Below are 14,515 nucleotides of genomic sequence, written 5' to 3' on the forward strand. Positions count from 1 at the left end.
GAGAAAAAAAAATCCATTTATGGTGCTTAAAAAATAAAGTCACCACCTCTGAGCAGAAGATACAGCTAACAGCACAGCACATGTTTGGCTTGGCCATCAATGTGTCCATCATGGGTCCAAATGAGACTCATTTACTTACAGCTTTTTGTAGCAGAAAACTTAACCCTATCCGATTATTTGTATTGCTCCTTATCTCTTCCAGTGTGTGTCCCTGGTAGAGTTTTTGGTTATGCTAGAGTTAAGTGTTAGATCAGAGTGGTTTTTTTCTGGCAAGGTTTCACTTGGGGGTGATGTTTTTGATAGTGTGTGCAGTTGTGTATAGATGTATGAGAAATGGTGACAAAAGAGGCCTAGCTGGGGCATGGAGATGAATTTGGGGATGCTTTATGGAAAAAAACCTGTCTCCCACGCTGACTCACTTATGGCAGGAAAATCTATTGTATTTGTGTGTTTGTTAACTGTTGCCCTGTTTAGCTCCTGTCTCATGCATGTCTCCCAAAAAGTGTAGTTATCTTAGGCACATCTAACCACAGCAGGGATCTTCTATGCAAAAGGACCTGGTGGCTGGTCCTGCCTGGGTGTACCAGCTACTGGGCTTTCCCTCATGCACACTTGATGTCTTCCAATAATTCTTTTTTATTTTTTTTGAGCTGGCTGAGGGTATTTTCCCACTTCGCTTTGCAGCCAGTGTAGATGGAGAGAGGCTGTTTGTACCTGCAGGTGTAATTTGTCAGGTAATGCTGTGATATTTCTGCAATATGTCCCCCCTCTTCTTTGCCAGCTTTGCCAAATTCAGCAATCCAAAAGTCATTGCCCATCAGGGTCAAAAAGTAGCAGACACTCTCCTGATTTCTTTGGCTCTGCAAACCTGGTAAACTGGCATGAAAACAGCTTCCTGGAAGTCAGAGCTTAACTCTTGAGACAAGAAAAGGCTAACAACTTCAGGAGGAAGGGAAGAGCTACAGGAAATACTGTTTGGACACCTAAGGATGCTTAAAGAACCTTGAAAAAGGCAATAGGAAGAAAAGATTAGACAAAAGTAAAAAAAGCAATAGGAAGAAAAGATTAGAGGAAAGAAAATAAGGCAGTATTTGAAAGGAGGGGACACAGCTCTGGCTACTGGGATTACTCATTCTCATAGGAAACATAAAAGAGCTAAACAAGGAAAATGCCATGCAGAGATCACACATTGTTTTTAAGGACAGGCCCCTAGACATGATCCCTGCTGGCTGAGCTGTAACCCAGCTCCCAATCAATCTCTCCTTCCTGAAATGTCACTAACCTGCACTTAAGTGCAGTAAGACTTTGCAGACTAATTGAAATTCTGAGCCAGAGTCAGGAGACATTTGCTTCAAGTAGTGTTTTAATTGTCTGCTCCCTAGGCTGGTAACAGAGTATTTTGCTCCTTGCATTATTCAAGGAGACACAAGAGCTCAACCTTTCCCTTTAGGTTAGTGCCCCTCCTGTCTTGGTTTTATGTTCTGTTCTTTGGCCTCTGCTCACGCATTACCTGTGTGCATCCTCGTGTGCCTGTTCAGGCAGGGATCAGAAAACCTCAACCATCCCATCTGCTTAGATGCAGTGTTTTGATTCAACTTGTTATCTAGAAATAGGGGCCAGCTGGGATGCATGGGGCTGAAACCAGACCCCACTGCTTCCGTAGCTGAGAGTAATCTCTTTTTGTTAGACGTAAGGGGGACTCCTTCTTTCCATGTACAAGGAGACACTTTCCCTTAAAGACTTCCATGTGCTATTTGCTGTAACCAGGAGATTACAGCCTGGAAGAGGGAGAAGGAGGACTTGAACTGTGTGTGGCCTTTCCCTGTTTTTCCCAAGAGCACTGTGCTGAAGCCATGTCTATAAACTTGGGTGTGAAACTAGGTAGAAGTCACTGTAGTGGCCACAAAGCATTTGATAAGGTCAGGCATTGTCAGCAAGAGGTAAAATGAGCCTTAATGAGCATCCTGATCTTCCTGATCCTGTTCCACTCTCATTGGCCTTGGGTATTCACCACCATTTCTCTGTGCTGGTCCTGGGGGCAGGTTGGAGGAGCTGGGTGACCCATTTCCCTCTGAGAACCTGCCTGTCCTCCCCATGAGGTGCTAAAAGGACCTAACAAGGACTCAGCTGTGCCATCATCTATGGACCAGAATCAAGCAGAAAGTGAACCTGACTCTGTCTTACCTGCTTATGGTGATAGGTACCATGCCTATGCAAGGAGGTGGGTTTAGTTATGGTCCCTTTCTGGATGAAGCTTGGAACTGAGGTGTCTGATGGGGTTTGGGTTGCACCAGGCTCAGTAAAATATACAGAGGACTGCTTCCAGCTGGGATCTGTGTCTGTAGATCATGGTCAAAAAGAGCAAAATTTGCCTTTCCTCCCCAGTTTCAGCACCCTCCTATGTCATCATGTTCCTCATCATGATCAGAGACCCTCACCAGCTTAGGGAAGAGAGACAGAGGGAAGATGACTCTCCTGAGATCATACAGCAGACTTCTAGCAAGCCTGACCAGAAATCTTGAGTTACTAGGCTTATGGTCTTGTGATGCTGCTGGTCCCTGCCCCTCCAAAGGGCACGTCTCCCTGTAGACCTCAGGTGTCCTGGTTTCATACTTGTCTGCAAGGAACACCTGGACACCTTGTCCTGAAAGGAGACTGCCAAATGGACAGTTGGATGTGGCTGTGATCAGCAGGCAAGACACCGATATAGAGCAAGTTCACCACCTGCCTGCAGCAGGCAGGCTTATTTCTTCTCATTTTATTCAGTTTTGTCTTGTGGTTCCTGCTCGTTTTAACCACTTATGGTTCTCTGCCATATCTGAGTTCCCCATGCTATGAGAGAAGGATTCATCTGACCAAATGATATCCTTGATGTCTAAGGAGGTCATCTGGTCTCCTTCTACAATCAACAGAGAGAAATAGACATTTCTGGCATGAGATTCATCTCACTCCAGAGCAAGATGGTGAAATAGATAGCCTACACTCTAAAAGTGCTTATTTCCCTCCTTTAATTATGAAGGGCTCAGATAGACACATCGGTATTGTAAACCTCTAAAACTAGCTGAGATGTTGCCCACTCTGGCAATGGAGGATTATATGTGATGTTGCAGTGAGCTCAGAATATAGAACAAGGTGCTTTGCTCCTACTTCCCTTAATCTTGCTTTGCAGGGAGAACTGGCTCTCCAGAGGGTAAGAAATTGTCTTTTATGTGTAATTGATTTGGGGTTCCTTAGAGCTCTGTTCACCCACCAGTGCCCAAAAGGCCCTGTCCTCCAGGCCACAGAGATGGAGGCATGAGTTATGCCTGTTATTAATGAGTTTGACTCAGTCTTCCTAGTAAGATGAACTCACAGTCTTTTTTTTGCTTACATTTTTGGGGTGTAGCTTCACCAATTTCTCTCTCTTTCACACATATTCCTGCACTCTCTTTTGAGAAGGACTCTGAAGGGACAGGCTGAGGGAGAACAAGGGCTGATAACAGTGCTGAATTTAACACACCTGGACCAACTCTTTTGGAGGGTGAAGCCCCTTCCTTATGTCTTTCTTCATAATCCAGCTTTACCACCATCATTTTTTATGCTGAGTCCCCACCTTGAAATACACAGATGCGTGCTGTTAGCTCTTGCTCCCCCATGCCAGCAGACAGGCCTACCCTCCAAATTTGTACCCTTTATTTTTCATGTCTAAATTTAAGCCACTTCAATACCCCCACTGTAAGTTTCTTGCAGCTTTGGTGGCAATAGATGGACTGTGACTCACCTTCAGACTGCTTCAGCCCAGGAATGCTTTATAGGAAGTGCAAGAAGGACTATGCTGTGAAGACATGGTGATACAAAACTACTTACTGTCTACCAGGATGTGTTACCCAGTGTACAGTGGGCTTGAGCAGCAATTTTTTAGATTAAGCATGGATATGAGCTAGGTCCAGGTGTGTAGGGCTGAGATATTTGTTTTGGTGACAACTTCCACAGCTGGGAAGTGCTGGTGCTAACCCTTGTGTTTGGATATTAGCTAAAAATATCTCACAGCTGTGTTGTGGTCTGCAAAGTCCATGGGTTGTGCTAGATCTACACTTGGTCTTACTAAACATCTCGGCCAGTAGATGTTGCTCTTGACTCATACTGATGTGCTCAGGAAAGATGTATCCAACCTGAGACATTTGGGAACCCTCTGAAGACACACAGTGCAGATCTGTCCCTCACCCAGTATTCTGCTTTTGGCCATCACGGACCATCCCAGAGAACCACAGGGAAAAATAAAATATGACACAACTCCTCAGACAGCAGTCACTGGTAATTAGTAGATACAATTATTAGCTGTTGTTTGCTTTGTGCTAAGTGAGAATTGCTGGACAAGCAGTCAATATTTCTAGGGGAGATGTTGGATTGTATTTATCAGAAAGGTGGTGTGGACCGCTGCAGAGAGAAATGATGGGACTAAAACATGCTGAGATAGACCAATACCTGTTTGACTTCAGCCTGGGGGCTTCTGGGGGCTGCAGCTCTAGCCTGGAGTCGAGCACCATGATTCTTTTGTGCCATGTGTATCTCATGGCTTCAGATACAAGTCATGGAGACAGGAGTGGAGAGCAGGGCTGAACTCCCAGGGTTGTATTCATGTGGTTATTCAGACGGGATTTAGCCATGTTTCTAGTTTCGTGGTGTGTTAAAGGAAAATGAATCCCCTGGTGTATTGGCTCTCCATCCTGAATAGTCCTGGCAATCAACAATAACCCAACCACTCCTGACTTCTCTGAGCACTAATGGTGACAAAAGGAAAAAAAGATGCAGAGAAATCTTCCGCTGATAGTCTCCATCCTCTATTCTTGTATGGATTAATTTCCACTCAATTTTAGGGAATGTGCTGGGAGGAAAATAATGTCCTTGGTCTGTTCAGAATCCACCCGTTTGTGCAATCTTATAGCTCAGCAATGTTTGTCTGCATGTTTGCATAGAAAAAATAGCTAATGCATATATATGATGATTAACATTTAAGTACAGTCAATAACTTGTAAAGTAGTCTGTATATCTGTTAATATACCTACTCTTCTCCTCTTCCCTCTCCATGCACATTCATGTCTCGCTCTGTAATACCAATCACAGCAGTATTTAGGCACTGTCTAATGCAAGATCTTAGGATCAAGGACTGTCTGTGACTGTTTTACCTGTAGAGTGCCAATCCCAGGACAGCTCTTATCTTACTTCAAGGCCTCTTAACACTGCTGGAATATAAATGACAAATATGAATAACAGAAAAAAACATTTACAAATGCCTGGGTAAATGCTGAGCCTTTGTGGCATCTCATCATCTGTGCTGATATAATATCTCAATACTGTGCCTTTTTTTTTTTAAGCAGGACCTCAGACCAAGGGAATTGCATTTCAGATTTGCCTGTAGGAAAGAACAGTTTTAAGCAGGACAGACTTTGATCTCTATTGGCTGAAGATTATGGGTATCCCTGGCTCAGCAGACTCAGGGTTAGAAAATTCTCATGAAGATTCTTCTGACGTTCATTAGGGTAAAGGCTTTCTTTTAGCAGTCATAACAGGAGAAATCAGAGGGAAACCTCACCTGTAGCAGGGTAACATGGCCACACAGGCTATTATGCATCAATCCATTATGAAGAACAAGAGCTCATTTCCTATTTAGTTTTCAGGGTAAAAAAACACCGTATAAGATCACAAGTCTGCTTCCTGCAGGACCAGATGGAGTTGCATTTCTTTGTGTCACCCTGGGACTTTGAAAGGATATAACAGGCATGTGTGAATAATCCCCTCTCACCATTGATAGAAAAGGTGATGACTTTGGGAACAGTTGTTTATGAATCAGGCTGAGAATTGCTTTAATCATTATAATCCAGTGTCTCTAAGGGATCTGTGAGTGAAGTGTTGTGCCTGCAGTCTGTTTTATAGTGCCCCAACTTCAGATTGCCAGCAATGATGCTAATGACTCAACGCACCTACCACACCTTAGCATCAATGTCAAAAGATCAATATTAACCTCTTAATTATAATGTTGATCAAGGTTGATGATATTGATTTCTTACCCTTGATCCTAAGGCATGCTGGATACCATGCGGTCATTATCCCAGATGCAGAACTGCTGCTGCTGGCTCCTTAAACTATCATGAAGCAATCTTGTGGCAGCTTTTTATTTGGGTGCCTCCAATGGTTTGAACATATCTCTGCCTTCTCCTTGGACTGTATGTGGTGGTCCCAGTTGCCCACTGGACACACTGATGAAACCATTGTCACTGACTGCAAGTGTTTGCTATATAATAAATCCCCTTCACTCATCTGTAGCCAGGATTCCCAACGTGGATCTGCTCACATCTTGGATTTTTGTTGCCTACCTTAAACACTGGCAGATTCAAAAAGTTCCTCCATTTCCAAAATGCTCTAATTTGAGCAACCAATAGTGCTCAATTAATGCTCGGAATGGCACAGACTGAGAGCAAGCAGAATGGTAATACTGATTGTTCAGTATCAAATAAATCAGAGACCCTGCGAAGACCAATGAATGAAAGACTTCATGGCTAACTTTAAGTTTTGTGATATCAAGGACCTGATCTTCTACCAGATGGCCCACTGTAATTGGTATCCCAGAGAAGAGAGATGTTTTGTGGGAAATTACTAGCAATGAGATATGAGGTGTTTCAGAGGCTCATAGCGTACCTTGGATGACCTTCAGAGACCTGTGTGAGGTGAAAGCTTGCATTTCTCTGCAGTTCACGACTGCATGCAGGGAAAGGTTTAGCCCTGTATGCTACACAGTGCCTCTAAACTGCGTGCAATACAAGTGCAGACATAGCTCTATGTTATTTCCTCCCGTTGTTGTCAAGGCTGGGACTGGATCCTACCATGTTCAGACTGGTCCTGGGCATTAATCCATAATGTCATTCTTGATCCCAGTGGGAGTGGTCAACCCAATAAAGCACATCGGATGCTTACCAGTACAATGCAATTTCTGGTCCCAAGCAATCCAGTTCAGACAGCAGCTCTCCCAAGGGCTGTTTTAACTGTCTTTGGACGCTGCTGGGTATCTTTTCTCAGCAAAGTGACCTCCTGAGCTCCCTGGGCATGCAGTCCTTATTGACCCCCAATTTGGCTTGTAGATAAGCTCCTCTCTGCTCTGTGTCCTAACCCCTTAGACACACATCAGCATTTCACTCCCCCACATTTTTTTCACTCACCTTGCACAAGTGGTATGTGACCCAACTGTTCTATCTGTCCCCCTCTTAACAAGGAGACTTAATAAGAGACAGAGACAGAAACTACACACAGAGACAAGCCTAAAGCCTGCTCCCTTCTGCAATGAAAAACACTAACGACGTGTCAAAGGATGAGCTGGTAAAGGCAGCCTCTGCCCAGCAAGGCAGCCAGGATTAGCATCTTCCCACTGCAAGATGAGTGTAAACGACAGCTCCGCGAAGGAGAGGACACCGAAGGGAGAAATGCCTGCTGACAACTTGCTTGTTCGCCAGCCTTCCTCAGAGGTGCACACACACTGAGCGCTTTCATGTGGTTTTCAGCCGCCTCCGTTCCCCTTCCAGGCAAAATCCTTATTACTGACATCTCTGTGTGAAGAGGGTTTGGCTGTGCGTATCAGAACGTCATTAAATATTTGGTTTAATAACTGCCAAGGCGGCTGCCTCAGCATCGCGCTGGAGTTCACGTTTCTGGCTCTGTCTTGGGAGCAGTTAGCGGAGCCAGGAGTGCTGTGAGCCACGAACAGTGTCTGCAGAGCGGCGTCTCCTTGGCAAAACTGCTCTGAGCAGGGGACACCTGACTCCTGGGTTGTCCTCCTGGGTGATTTACTCTCTGTCCTGCTGTAAGACGCTTACCTTAAGAAAATTGAACTTCTGTCTGTGCTGTACAGCAGGTGCCCTGTGGTACTGTGGGCAAGTCTTCTAGCTTTTCAGCCCCTCCCCGGTTCATCTTGCAGAGGTAATAATAGCACAGCCCTGCCTTGCAGGGCTCTTGCAAAGAGAAATATGTCGTAGCTCGTGGAGGATTGAGAAGCTGCGGTCTTGGGAACCATAGAAATCCTTCAGCTGGAAACGCTCTTCAGGAAACAAGCTGAAATTGTACAGGGCTTGCAAAGTTCTGGGTGTTAGAACATGTCACTGTATTTATCGGTTTATGCAGTGTTCTGTAAGTGCTTTATACCTTTTCAAAGGTGAAAACACCTTTGGTGAAACCGAGGCCCTTCAAGCCAGGGCAGGTGGAACATGAAAGGAAATTGCACAACTGCTCTTCTTTGATTTCCTTTTTGAACAAGCTTTTATGAAAATAGATAGTGACACTCATATCAGGAAAGGTTTCAATCAACTTGGGCTATACGGTTAGATTTTAATGTGTTCATATATTTATCACCGTACAGAAGCACGCATGTGTCTATGCTAATATGTCCCCTCTGTGCTTTGCACCGAGGTCTGCAATAACTTGAAGAAGCAAATAATGTGTGAACTCAGCTCTGATGTGATTTATACAGTATCAGAGAGGTTCAGGGCGGGAAAGCATTTCATTCCTCCCCGGTGGTGCTTGCTGGATTTTTCTTCACAAGTCTGTTCTCTGATACTTTGCCTGCTCTGCTTTGAAATAAATTAAGTGATTAGGCCTCTACGGCTTTCCTAGGGGAAGACTTTTCCACGGTCTTATTTGATCTCCTGCTCCAGACTAAACATTCCCTTTCTCATTTCCCTGCCTACCTCCCCCACTATTTCCACATAAATAATCTCTCTTTATCCCTAGTGTTTCATTTGCAGGGATTCATGTAATAAGCACAGCTTTTTGCTGGGTTTCCTTGAAAGCTGAGCACTGTGGCCTCATTTCCATCCTCCTTAAGTGATTTGCAGAGCAGGGGTAGATTGAAGCTGGTCCTAAATGTTTGTCCAAATTGGGCCTCATTGCCTTCATTTGCAGGGACTTGTGAGTGTTACAGAAATCAATGACAGCTTTGGCCACTCAGCAGCTTTGAAAAATCACAGCACTTATTTGCGTACCCAGAAGTGAGTGATCTGAGCAGCTTTTTGAATGATGGTGAGGAATACTGGCTTGACTTGAGCTGTCTGTGCTCTGAGCACATCTCCGTGAAAGAGAGTCATAGTATTAAAGTTAAGGTAGGAAGAGGCCAAGCAACTGGGAAAGCACCAGAGACCCTCTTGTTGGACAGATCAGGGGCCTTTTGGCCCGATATCTTCTCATTAGCAGTGGCTACCAAGGGAAAATATGAGAACCAGACAAAGCATACAGCATCTTTCCAGCCTTCAGCAACTTGCAGCCCAGAGACCTTCTGAGCAAGAGCTGCTGGTTTTGTATCTAATAGCATTTGGTGCATTTATCTTTTATGCATTTCCTTAGCTACTTTTTGTATTCATAGAAACTTTGGTACCTTTTCATGCTGTGGCAAGCATTGCACAGTATGACAGCGCTCTATGTCTGTGAATTACGCCCTTCATTGGTTTTGCACCTGCCTCCTGCTAGTTTAATTTGACACCCCTCAATTCCAATATGGGAAAAGACAATGAACAGCTATTCCCTGGTTACCTTGCCCAGGTCACTCGTTAACTTTTATTGCATCTTCATCATTTTCCCATCCTCACCCATCTCCTTTCCATGGAGGAGAGTACTAATGTATGGTTATGGCTGTTGTTAATATAGAGTTTGTCAGTGGTAAACAGACACAGCACAGGAAGGATGATTTTGGCTGCACAGATCAATGCCTCTGTCGTGGTCCTCCCTTATCCTACCTGCTGGCTAGTCTAGCTTGAAGTTTGCTAGTGGTTTGTACACAAATCCGCCTTCCCTTCCTGCCACCCCCGAGAATCCTGTAAAAACTTTTGTGCAGTTCCCAAACTCTCATCCCCAAATTCTCTTTTCTCTGTAGGACAATAAGTCCTATAGCCCTTTAGGCAAGGGACTCTCTTGGTTTTCATGGCATTCCCAAGAGTGTCTTTCACGATGACTCACAATAGTGGGTTTCACATCAGGGACTGATCTGTCATCTTAGAGAGTACTCCTTGTGTGTGGTCCGTTTTCACTCAGAAGGTTACCAAGATGGCTCTGCCCATCATGTTTCCTTTTATCATCTCTGGGTCTTTGTGTTTAATTAAATTTGTCACCAGCCAGATAACCTAACAGCTCATGAGACACAGTATGGAGAGTGGGCAGAAGAGTGTACTTACCACCAGCCTTTTCATTTTGTTTCTCATTAGATCAATAATGGGGGTGTCATGTTCATACCTTGTTCATCAAAAGATTCAGCATCTGAAAGAGGAAGGTTGTAGAGAAGAGCTGGAATGAATGATTTTGCTTTTTAGGGAACTTGGGGGGGGGCTAGTTTTGGTATTAGTGTGCATGATCTGCAAAACAGCAAAGTGTTACATGGAATTTATTTTTGAAAGGGCAGAGAATGAACCACTGGAGCAACTCACTTGTGCTGCCACAGGCTTTCATTGCATGGGGCATGAGGAGGGGACATCTTCCTGAAAGATTTTTTTTTTTTCCTTTTTTCTACAGAAGTAGCAAAATGAATGCATAGCTCTCCAGGGAAAGATCACTGTTTTGTGTAATAGAAGGTTGTCTTCAAAATAGTCCCTTCTGGACTTCCTCTTTCCCAGCATAGTAAGAAAAGAGAGTGATAAAACCCAGTGGAGCAGCTGTCTTGCTTTCCCCATTGTATAAGAAATTTAACTTTCACGTGGGATAAGACAATCTCACTCCTAATCTCCTTTCAGCATCCTTCCCCTTATTTGCATAAGAAATAACATCTTTTTCACTCATTTGCAAACTGCTAATGATTCTCAGGCCTTCAGATACTGTGATATAAGGTCCACTACAAATATTTCCAGTGGCAGCACACAGACCTGTGGTAGCTTTATGTAGTCTCAGCATGTTTTTGAGGCACAAGATATCCTGGTCTGTCGAGTTTGAGAGAGCTGCCAACAAGAAGTGTCTGCAGATGGGGTCAGTGGGAGGCTAAGTCCAAAAAAAACAAAATCGGAGATGGATGTAGTGTGTCAGCAAAGACCTTTTTGCTGTGCTTTATTGATTGTTTTGTGTTGATTCCTTAGTTTTTGCTGTTGTCACTGTCATCTAATTTAAGGCATTGCTGTTAAATTAAAAGGCATGATTGACTGACTGGCATCTGAGACATATCGCAGCTGTCAGCTGCAAAGATAAACTCCGGATCAGGATGCAAATCTTCCCAAAGATCAAGGGTGTTTGGACGAGGTGTCTAAGTGGAGTTCTTTCAGTTAATTTGTAGTAGGAAAGACCTATTCTTCTGGCATCTCTGCCTAAGATTCAGAACGAGAAATGCCAAATATGAGTTTGCCAGTTGATTCTGACCATCTTGAAATTTTCTCCATTTAACTGCGGAGAATTAGAATGCATTGGGTCAGCCTAGCATGAAAAGTAATTTGTTTTAGTACATGATCATGATAAGAACTGACTGAGGAGGATCAAAAAGCCCTTTAGAAACTGGATTAAAGGTGTCCCTGAATGACAGTCTCCATGGCACTCAAAGCAGTCCCATGAACAGCAGCCTCATGTGCAACAGTTGCCTTTGCAAAACTCATGCTAGGAATTAGGACCGGTCTCAAAAAATAAAAAATACAAGCTAAACCTTGCTATGTGATTGAGGTGATAGCTGCTGGTTGTGCTGGGAACCTCTGGAGCTGGAGGCGTGAGCCACAGGTACTCCAGTTAAAGGGAATAAAGAGCAAAGTGAGAAAGGTCTGCAGTTCTGCAAGGCTGTAGCCGAGCAAAACTTTGCTAAGTGGGAACGTGTTGGGTGTGTGACCTTCACAGGAGTCAGTGCCTTTGAAAAGCAAAATCCTTCATAAAGCAGTTGCAGCAGACTCATTATTTCTGGATTAAGGACAGATGGCAACTCAACCCGCATCGATCAGTGGGGTGTAGCAGTTTGTTGAGAGCTGATGAAATGGGACTCCAGGGGCAAAAGGGACTACCTGGAAAGGGTCCCATTAACTTCAGTAGGCTTCTGCATTGTATATCACATGGGTTACTTGCTTCCCAGCATCAGAAAGGTCTCCTCCAACCCCATGCCTGAAATGTAAGAAGGAGCAGAGCAGGAAATTGTGCAGCAGACAGGCTGGAATGAATGTTTCCTAAAAGATGGGGAGTCCATAAGGGTTGTTGCAGCTCAGCAAGTCACTCCTGATGAACTGAGTGATGGGACAAGTGTGCAGCCACTGCAGTGACAAAACCCCACTCGTTTCTCTTCTGCAGCATCTGCACTGGGCTAAAAACATGTGTGTTGCCACAGCTCAGCTGTTCCACAGCCATGGTAGCTCATACACTTGTTGTTACCCAGCCACCCCTTTCCACCAGCCAGATGCTTTCAAGCAGTGGGCAGAAAAGCCAAGTGTTTCACTCTTGGCACAGCATTTTTTTTCCCCCTCAAAGATGGGATGGGTATAACTTCATATAATAGGCCCTTAACCGCTTGTTTACAGCACCACTAAAAAAGACAAATCACTTGAAACACTGGATGACTAGACCCAGGAAAAGAAGGGAGATTTCAAAAGGTTTATCTGACAGCCAATAAACAGGATAAATAACATGCAGTATTTCATTTGTCAGGACCATGGGACAACCTGATGATAAAAAAGGACTACTCAATAAAGTGGGGAATACCTTTGTCTTGGCTATAAATGCCTGTGTTGATTTAATAAGTGCTCTGGTACTTCTCAAGCTTCTCTTTAGTACTCACAAATGGGATGGAAACTGAGGAATAAGGAAAGGAAGGAAGTTATTTGTGCTCAACCTCATAAATAGATCACATTCCAGTTAAGGGTTTGAGATCATGATGGTTTTTATCTTATTTTGACTCGTTCTCTCATTGCTGAGAATAAGCAGAGTAAGAAGAAATCAAAGACTGGAACCTACGCTGTCCCCCACTCTTTCCTGTAGTGAGACCAGACAGCATCTATTTCTGTATATTTTTAGGGGGTTAATGTCATCATAATAGGTTATACCCTGAAATGCAGACCTGTTTGAATAACCCATCATCAAACTGGGGACACCATGGGTAACCAGTCTGTACCTTGCTTACAAACACAATATAAAAGAACCTTTTAAGACACTGGAGCAATTATGCATTTTGACTCAAAAAGCATCCCAAGCAAATAAATCACAAGCCTAGCCAAGGTTTGCGTGGAGCTGCTTTCTCCCTTCCCCAGCCCCACTCCTAATCTGCAAGGGAGTGAAAGTAAAGACAGACATCCTTAAAAGGGCAAGCAAGGAGTTGATTAGCTCCTAAATGTGTCTGGTTATAGATACCCTATCGATCAGCTCAAGCAAGGCATCAGGATTCCTGCCATTATGGCAATGGCCTCTCTCGCAACTGAAACACAATCTGTCTCCCATCAGGAAAGGGGAAAGACAAGCCTGTTTCCCTGTGCTGTTTAGCAAAGGAACCAGCAGAGAAAGTGACTTTAAAGGGAAAGATAGTCTTCTTCAAGGTCAAATATTTATTGTGTGCCAGTAACAACTCCCATCATCCACACTGCTGCTAGGATCTCTGAGCACGTTACTGGCAGGTTCGCTAGCCTGCATTTCCATCGTGCTCTATTTTTCCCTGTTCTTCTCTTTATTAAGTATCTAAGCAGCTTCCATTGCATTCAGCAGTGTGAATGTTGCTGAGCACATATTTATTTTCACTCTGTCTTGGAAGTAAAAGTTAGAGCACAGCTGGGCTGGTGGCAGTAGAGTATGAACTCACAGCTTTATGCTGTGGAGGTGGATGAGCATCTGCCCATCCCTGTGCAAGGGGGTGCTGGTAAGGTCCCTGTATTCTGATCTGGCACCTACGTGGGCTGTTGAGGACCCTCGTTTTTCCAGACAGGGCTGGTGTCCTCCCTAGGGTGTGTAGGGAGCAGGTGAACCCACAGCTCAGAGGACAGACGTGATCTCCATTGCCCCATAAATAGTAATACAGGGAGGCTGGGTCAGCTGAAATGGATCATTTGCATCTCTGAAATCTCTTAACTGTTGGTGAGAAAAGGAAAAGGAGCTTTATTTCATTTTTATTTCAGAAAGCAGCATTTATCTTTCTCCCAACGTTTCCTCTCTTCAAAAAACTACATCTTTAGCTCATTACCTTTATCTGTGCCTGAGCATGGCACATAGCTGAATTTCTTGGACCTGAAGTATCTCCAAGGGTAGCTGTGGCTAACGAGAGAATCCACAGCAGGAAAAGCAGCCAAGAGTGGCCACCTCTGGGGTGAAGGGCCACCTCTGCTCCTCTCCATGAGGTGGGCAAATGATGGAGCAGAAGAAGTCACCAGCTGTTAGAAGCAGAGGCCTATTAAGGAGCAGATTTTAGCTTGCTGCATATGGCCGATGAGGAGCAAACTGACCACTGAGGGATATGACAGCTTATCCATCACTTGAAGGGCTTGGATGATCCCCTGCTGTCTTTTTACAACACGAAACCCAGCCTTGCTGGGCTCCCCGCAGGTGCCCTGCTGTAAGGCTTTGGGCTGCG

The 14,515-nt window shown here is 44.3% G+C and overlaps 1 protein-coding gene across 9 annotated transcripts in view; it reads left to right on the forward strand.

Moving 5' to 3' along the window:
- ADGRB1 (adhesion G protein-coupled receptor B1) overlaps positions 1-14,515 on the forward strand; it is a 284,292-nt gene that overhangs the window by 108,448 nt on the left and 161,329 nt on the right. The gene's annotated exons all lie outside the window — the stretch shown is intronic.

This window comes from Haliaeetus albicilla, chromosome 3, assembly GCF_947461875.1.
Source record: "Haliaeetus albicilla chromosome 3, bHalAlb1.1, whole genome shotgun sequence".
In the NCBI taxonomy this organism is placed as follows: domain Eukaryota; kingdom Metazoa; phylum Chordata; class Aves; order Accipitriformes; family Accipitridae; genus Haliaeetus; species Haliaeetus albicilla.